A 9285-nucleotide genomic window follows, 5' to 3' on the forward strand; every position below is an offset into this window, starting at 1 on the left:
AGGCCTCTCTTAAAAAAATAAAAGAATTTGAGTGTTACTAACACTTTTCTCTTGCACCTATGACCACGAAAGCCAAGGGAGAGGATAGTGTGAGTTAGAAGTAGGACCACTCAACCAAATTTTTGAACAAGTGTGCCAAGCATGAAAAACACTCATTCTTTTTAACTTGCCATCGCAATGTGTTCTAACTATTTGGAGATGTTGCTCCAACAATCATGGTGTTCTTTTTACCCCCAAATGCAAAATTTTTAAGTAAACTAGCACTTTGAAAATCCTGGTCAACTTAATTTGAAGCATGTATGAAAAATTGCTTTGCAAAAATTTTGAAACGAGTGGATTGTGAGTTTTAATTGCACCAAAATTTGAAGTGTGGCTTGTAAATTTTTGCTTAAGTTTGATGCTAGAAATGGATTTGTTTTATTAATTTTAAGCACCAAATGAAAAGTTAAGCCTAAACTTGCAATAAACAAAAGTTGTTTTCTTCAATTTTAGAGCACCAAACACAAATTTTGATCCTAAGCTTGCAAGAAAGCAAATTTTGTGTTGTTCAATTTTAAAACACCAAAAAGAATTTTTTGATTTTTGATTTTAAAGAGGTTGGTTTTTAGACCTGCACAAGAGACAAATAGTTAGTAAAAATTGAACCTATGGTGGGCTTCCACAAGCCTAAGAATTTTTCTTTTTTCGGTTACAGGGTCATTTTTACAATGTTTTGTTACAATAGCACTACTCTGTGTTTAAATAGACGCACTATTTAACACAAACACACTAAAAGAATAAAAATGACATGGAAGGCAAAAGCACTCAAACATGCTCAATAGCACCAAAACAGGGTCAAAAGCGCTCAAACAATGTCAATAGCGCTAAACTTGGTACAATAGTGCTATTGTAAGAATAATAGCACTAGAACAACAAGTTGCAATAGTGCTACAACGTGATCAATAGCGCTAAAGCACAACCTGTGTGTCAAGTTCAACATTCAAACTTGTTACTTGTCAAAAAAGATTGTTTTTTAGGTTTTTAGATTCACGTCGAGTTCACCAAATGATGCTCTGCAAAAAGGGAAGGTTAGTAAGTGATATCAAGACACAAACAAGAAGAAAAGCCAAACTGTTAGTGTTAGAAATCACAACAAAATACTTTCCTACACAAGCATATCAAAAGAGATATCAAAAGCATGATAAATTATCTAACTAAGAAGGTAAATATGATGAGGCATCTCCAAATGCCTCCTAACATACTCTTGGTTTTGTCTCCCTTGTTCCTCTCCTCTCCAAGTTCCAAAATAGTGTAGCTCTCAGCAACTTTTTGTAATATGGATGCTTATGGAGGTTTGAGATTGAAGTATTTGCTCCAAATATGAATAAAAAACTAATACTATGCTATTGATACTAAAATGATTTATTTTAACCAAAATGACAATATTATTAGTTGATTATGCCTAAATGCACTCTCAAAATGCCTATAGCTTAAATGCATACAAGTTTTCAGGATCTGGATTCTGAAGAAATGGGCTCTATTTATAGGAAAAATGGAGCAATGGATGGTTGAGATTGAGCAATCTCAACAATGGTCAGGATTGAATGATTTCAAATCCATGTGAGGGCTTTCAACCTAATCCCAAGATGACAAGTGTCAATGTGAGATAGGTTGAGAGGAGAGGGAATAAGCATTAAATGCTTGACATGACTTTGGGAGTTAAGGTTAAGGTTAGTTGAATGAATAAACTCTTTATTCAAAAGAATAAAGCTTTTATCCAATGGATAAACTCTTGTGCAAAGGCAAAAAGGATAAATATGGTCAAAGCAATAAATGCTTGAGGAGACCCATGAGTGCAAATTGAAATAAACGTGAATGGTTATGTAAGAGCCATTAATGGTCATGTAAGAGCCATTAGTGGTTTTGGAAAACTTTGGAGGTTAAATTGTTGAACACACAAAGCATTAAATGCTTTTCAAAGACTTTGAAGTCTTTGAGAAGTGACTTCAAGTTGCTTAGGAATGTGACAATAATTAGGGGATGGATTAGGCTAATTAGGAAGGGGTTAGAAGAATCTAGAAAGGGGTTAGGATTGCAAGTGGATTTGGTGGGTGAGGGAAAATAGGATTTTTATTTAAAATATATTAATTTATTTCAATAAATGTGTGCAAGTTGCATTTGTAGGAAAATGCAAGTGGGGGGGATAAATGATTTAAATAAATGTTAATTTATTTAAAAGAGGAAAAGGGGGATTTAATTAAATAAATAGATTTTATTCATTTAATTGATTGTGAATTTGGTTTAATGAATTAATTAAAATAAATTGAAAAATTTATTTAATTAATAGGAGAATGCTTGAAGATGAATTAATTTAATATTAATTTAATTAACTGATGGCTAGTGGATTTTTAATCAAATAAATAGCAAATATTCATTTAATTAAGATGGACAGATCTATGTGACTACACATACCATGTCCCATATCTCATCAATTGAGATCTTACATATATACAAAACCTAAGACCAAATGTGTAGGTCGGCTCACTAAGAATATTACAATAAAATCAATTACAAATAAGTCTTGATGTGATGAAACATGTTAGCTCAATACATTTACAACAATATCCAATCAATAAATCATCTCCATAACCTGTCGTGCTGATCTGGAATAGATAACTCATACCGGTTCATAACCTAGACCAATCTATGAGTAACAACAAATATGTCAACTTGATTAGACCAATAACCAAAACACCAAAACCAAGTATCCAAACCATGTCTTCAACATAATCAAGTGATCTCCAGATGATAATAAGTCATCAACAGTGTCGGTGAACCATATAACCTATTGGTGAACAATATACCAGTGAATGTGCATAAGTCATTGAACTTGCCAGTGAACACAATGTGTCGGTTCAACAGTAAACCAATATAACCATAGTGCCAAATCAACAATGTAGATCTCTAGAAGGATAAGTGTTGACATTAATGACAAAACTAATGCAACACATCCATAATACCAATATATAGTTATATCTAAACAAAACTATGGACAAAATTAGGTCTGATTCTTACATCCTTACAAAGACAACTTCATAGTCGTATGATATTTCAATACGATATTATATCTAAAATAAAGATATGGAGGAATAGGACAAATCACGCATGGGTGACTAAGGTTGATGATTTTCATCATGTGTGTGCATGCCTCATTATTGATCTATTAGATGTCTATAAATATAATTGTAGTGATTATGAATCCCTTTTTATGATGTTTAGACACATGTGAGATGATGTCCTGGTAGATAGTCTATAAGGCATGGTGGTGGAGCTTCCAATATATAGGGACTAGATGATATTGTACTACATCCTACAGTCCCTCATCAACATACACTAGTAGATTTTATACCTCCTCAATATACATTAGTTGATCCTACACTTGATCCCCCTTATCTTAGAAACCCATAATCATTTAATCTATTCCATACATAACCAATGAGATTAAAGCATGCATACAATATTATAGAATCATCATAATGTAGAGATAAAATAAACAAGCACAAGATAACACAAGATATACCCTAATAAAACCTTCACAAGAGAAAAAATCAGCCTTGAAAAGCATCCATACTCCATTGTACTATTCAACCATAAAGTAATACAAAGAACTTATAGAGATATAATGAATACTCTTGAACAAACAAACTCTACAATTCTTTCCCATGTGTCCAAGCATGAATCCACAAATCCCATGTCATGTTCCACAAATTAAATCCTCCAAAGGATTCAATATATTGACAACCCAAACCCCAACTAATATTAATCACTAAGCACATGCTTGCTTTTATAAACTCAAGCTCATACAAAATGCAACTAGTAGTAAAGTGGTGCAGCCATGACTAGTGGAACCTCAAAGATAACTTACCAACTCATGCAACAAGAGTAATACAAAGGAAGAAACAATAAAACATTAAAATATTACAGAATCAGATCATGTTACCATCTTAGAACATCTGGTAACCAATTGGTTATCATCATACATTCATCAAAGAACTTTTGGTATTCAACCGGTTACATGCAGGATAATATGCCAAATTACAATCCATCAGGAACTCTCAGTGTCATCCAAATATCTAATCATGAACCTAGAATCCTTACTTATCAATTTCACTATAAATGATCACATAATACCATATATATAGCCTCCAGAACATATCCGAGTTGGCCACAAAATATTAGATTTACCAATGAAGGAAAATGAAATGTGTAAATAGGTCGGTCCCAAGAATGAAATAAATTCCTCTAGAAAAGAATAATCGAGAAGTGCGGAACAACAATAAGGTCGGCCAGGGACTTAGGAACATTAAGAAAGACCCAAAATAGACCCACACACCAAGAATCCACTTTGGAAAAGAAGAAAACCAACCGGTAAGCCCAAAGCTACTCTGGAAACAAGAAACAATCAAAATGAAAGCAATATCTTGCTAGAAAAGAATCCAAATCAACCAAGAATCTAGAATTGAGCACATGAACAAGCCTCGAAACCAGAAAATTGATTTGCAATGAAAAGCAAGCCATCACTAGAACATACTGGTAGGTACACAGAAAATGCACACATAATTGAACAAGAACTAATCTAAAAGGAAATATTTTTTCTTGATGCAATATTTCTCATAGACCGGGGATGTTCCTACATTAGACACCCTAGGTAGAAAGAGATGTTCAATGAGAGGAAAATCATGAACATCGAAAAGGATTTAGGATATAGATATTATGCTTATTTCTGATCCAAACATCCTCCTTGTCTGCAAACCTCTTCCTTAGCTCCTCCGGAACCTCAACCAGATTCTCTAACTCTTGAGTTTCTTTATTCTAATATCCTTGATTCTTACTAGCACACTGTCTCTTCTTACTACTCTCTTTCTACTATAACTGTGATTTATTTCTACCACAAGACTTCATCCAATTTGTCATCATAAGCTTTATGTCATCTGAGTTCATCTTGTTATCAGACTGATCTATCAAATCCTTCTATAAAATCATGCCACCATCCATTATTACCTCTGCAACTTCTCTCAAGACTCAGATTCTGCACCTCCTTCACTTTCTCCTTCAAAGAAGCCAAAGTGAACTTCTTTCCATCCTTCTCAATAGTGATTAAGTTTCTTCTAGAGTAATAAATATCTCTTCTATCAAACTGGCAAGGTCTTCCCAGCAAGATATGACAAGAACTCATAGATAAAACATCACATAAGACCTCATCTATAAAAGACCCAATATTAAAATTCATCAAGCACTTATCTTTTACTTCCAACTTTTGATCATCTTATAACCAACTCACCTTGTAAGGAAAAGGATGCTTAAGCCTCTTCAATCTAAGATTCACTACCATCTCCTTAGATGCTAAATTATCAATACTTCCACTATCCACAATAACCTTGCAACACTTATCACCCATTTTGCACATAGTCTGGAAAAGACTCCTCTAAGTAGGTCTTATATCTTCATTGCTCTGCTTCATCATGACTCTTTTGAACATAAAAGATTCACCTTTCTTCAGTGCACATTTAGTTCTTGTGACTCCACCTTCTGGTTCCTCATTTGCCATACAACTTCTTGCCATTCCCAACACATTCATAAAATCTATGTTTGGTTTCTCCACACTTGTAACATTTGTTGGGAAAGTCTCTATTGCTACCATCACTGCCTTTCCTCTATGTTTTTTAATCCGGTTCCTTACTCCACTTAGGTTTTTATTCATCTTCAACAATATTCTTCTTTATACTGCCACTCATCTATCCTTTGCATCTTTCCTTCCCTCTATAGTTATTTTGTTTTCTTCTTCTCACCTTCTCCTCAGCCTTCAAAGAATACTGGTAAGATTCCTCAACTGAAGAAATCCTCAACATACTCATCTCATCTTGAATTTTAAATGCAAGTCCATTTATGTACCTCACAACTTTTTGTCTATCCATCTCCCTATGTCTAGATCTGATCAACACCTTGTAGAATTCCTCAGTATACTCTTTCACACTCATGTTTCTCTTCTTTAGGATCTACAAATTCTTGAATAATTCCAACTCATAGTCTCCCAGTATGAACTTAGCCTTCAATCTTGCAACCATCTATCTCCACCAGGTGATCTTCATTTCACCATTCTCCACTTTGTCTCTCTATAATTCTTTCCACCATAAGGCAACAGGCCCTTTAAGCTTAGTCTGTGTCAACCAAACTCTCTATGGGTCCTTGATATCCTCAAACTAAAAGTAGTCTTCCAACTCTCCAATCCAATCAATTAGATCTTCTAGATTCAGTGTCCCAAACAATTTTGAAACTTCCACTTTATGCATTTTACTTGCTTGTGCCGCTACTCTCAAAAATCTTTTCTCTCTTCCATCTTCCGGTACATCGACCTCTTTGGCCTCAAGTTCCTCTTTGGCTTCTTCATATTCATCCTCAGACTCTAAATTCCTCCACAAACTAGACAATGTGTTCTGGATCTCATTCTTGAAATCCTCCATCATTTGCTCCACCCTCTAGGGGTTCATCCTTGTAGGTGGCATCTCCTCCTTTTCTCTAGTGAACTGCCTCAACTCGACAATCTAACTATAGATTTTGATTGCCTCTCCTCAGCAATCTATCAGACCAACCTGCATCCTACCTAGTGATCTTTTCACCCAAAGGAGTGCCTCAAGGTTTGCAACCAACTCCTCCTCCAATATCAGGTTCATAACCAGCTCCGATACCACTTAGTGCAGCCATGACTGGTAGATCCTCAAAGAGAACTGACCGACTCATGCAGCAAGAGTAACACAATGGAAGCAACAATAAAAAATTCAAATACTACAAAATCAGATCATGATACCATCTTAGAACATCCGATAACTAACCAATTATCATTAGACATTCATCAAATAACTTTCGGTAATCAACTGGTTACATGGAGGCTAACATGCCAAATTAGAATCCATCTGGAACTCTCAGAGTCACCTAGATCTCTAATCATGAACCTAAATTCCTTATTGATTGGATTTCCTACAAATGATCACATAATACCATATATATACCCTCCAAAACATATCTAGGTTGGCCACAGAAGATTACTTTTACCAATGCAAGAAAATGAAAAAATCCTTCAGAAAATAACAACCAAGAAGTGTGGATCAATAGGAAGGTCAGCCAAGGAATTAGGAACATTAATCAAGACCCAAAATAGATCCACATGCTAAGAATCCGCTCTGAAAAAGTAGAAAACCAACTGGTAAGCCAAAAACTACTCCGGAAACTAGAAACAGTCAAACTGGAAGCAATATCTTGCTGAAAAAAAATCCAAATGGACTGAGAATCTGGAATTAAGTACATGAACAAGCCTAGAAATCAAAAAATCTGATCTGTAATGAAAAGCAAGCCACCACTAAAACATATTGGTAGGAACATAGAAACTACAAATAGAACTAAACAAGAACAAAACCGAAAGGAAATATTTTTGGTTGATGCAAGATTTCTCATAGATTGGGGATTATCTTGCATTATAAAGTAAAACCATGTGAATACAAAACTTTTGACCCCTCATTTAATACTGGGTACTATGTTTTCACTTTATTAATTATCTTTTCTCAATATTAAATAATTGTAATATAATATTACATGTTACAATACAACTCATCAAGTGGCCCCAAGAATAATCCTAATAGAATCTCTACATGATGCATGTCCATCTAGTTTCCCTTAGGTGCAACATACACATAATAAAATCATAAAACATTACAAATATTATGTAAGGTGGACAATACTTTATACCAACATTCTCCCACTTGTCTACCTTGCGTACTAGTCAATCAATGTGATGAATAGTACTCCCCTTAAAAACCCAAACACGCAAGAGAAAAGAAATCAATAGAAAATGGAGGAAAGGAAACACTTTCTTTCCATTATCTCAATGTTCAATATAATTACAACATTCAAAAAATAACATGTTATAGCCACATAAGCTTTCTCATTACAATAATCTGTAAGTCAGAGCCATAATTTGCAGTACTACAATTGTCTTTTTGTCACCCCATTCATCTTATTTATCAAAAATGTATAATCATCATAAAATATTTTGGAAAGTATAATCTCCCATTTTGGGTGTGAAAACCCTAACCAACCAACTTTCAACTTAATAAAATGTCTTATTCAATTTTCAATATACGAAACTCTAGGGGCCATAAATTTTTAACCAATCGTCGGATCTTCAATCATCATACAGTTGGAAATATTGTGAGAAGGCCTACAACAATGAAGTGTGCTGATACAAAATCTAGCCAACTTTCAAGCTCATGTGGAGCCTTTATGGCCCTCAAAAATGCATTTAAAGCTTTATTGGAGAAATTTCTTAGAAAACTTAAAATATCTCTCAAATGCCACAAGATAACTAGATAAACTCTTCACCACTAGCTTTATTTCACTATTAAGGAGGTTGTTGGCATATTGCATGAATATTGCATTAATGAAGTTTTAGCATTGTCATTGATGTCAATTGTAACTGGTAATGGAGTTATATTGCAACCGGTAGTGATGCAGTAATACAACCGGTAGTTGTACAGTGAAGGAAACATATATTAGTACTATAGCAGTGACATCAACTGGTAACCCTACCTATTGATGTCCCAAACCCTAACCGATGGAGCTTGGTGAATCAGTTGTGTTGATATGTGTTGGTCTATGACCAAATGGTGATCAAAGATGATTATGCATGATTGCATGAGATGAGTTTCAAAGTGGTTTTTGGCACGTAGAGATAACTGTTTTATCTTGGGAATGAGAAAGAGCATTGCATGAAGTGGAAACCACATGATGAGTTATAGGTTTCAATGAGCAGTGATCAAGGAGTGGTCAAGGTTGTCTAGGACAATGTGCAATGATTGCTATGTAATCCAACAATCATGTTTGAACCATTTTTTGTTTGTAATCTCTATGAGATCTTAGGTTTCATAATGTGTTACTGACCTATTATTTTTCCTATAAGGTCCATGAGTTATTTTGTTGTAGTGTTGGCAATTTTGGTTAAGTGTCGGTGTGATTGATTGTCAAACCAGAAGGAGTATCTGCAGAATGCTTGAAGGCAAATAGGAGCGTGAAAATCATCTGATCAAGTAGATAGTGCTATTGCCAGATCAACATAAACCTTGTTGTTCTCTAGCAATTACAACAATAAAATCCCTTAACTGGATAAGGTTTCACAGGTTTGGTGTTCTCTAAATCCTCTAACCAGGTGATCCATTAGCTTGTATTTTCAAATCCTCTATCGAGGTTACTCCTAAC

The sequence above is a fragment of the Cryptomeria japonica genome, chromosome 4 (genome assembly GCF_030272615.1).
Source record: "Cryptomeria japonica chromosome 4, Sugi_1.0, whole genome shotgun sequence".
Taxonomy (NCBI): Eukaryota; Viridiplantae; Streptophyta; class Pinopsida; order Cupressales; family Cupressaceae; genus Cryptomeria; species Cryptomeria japonica.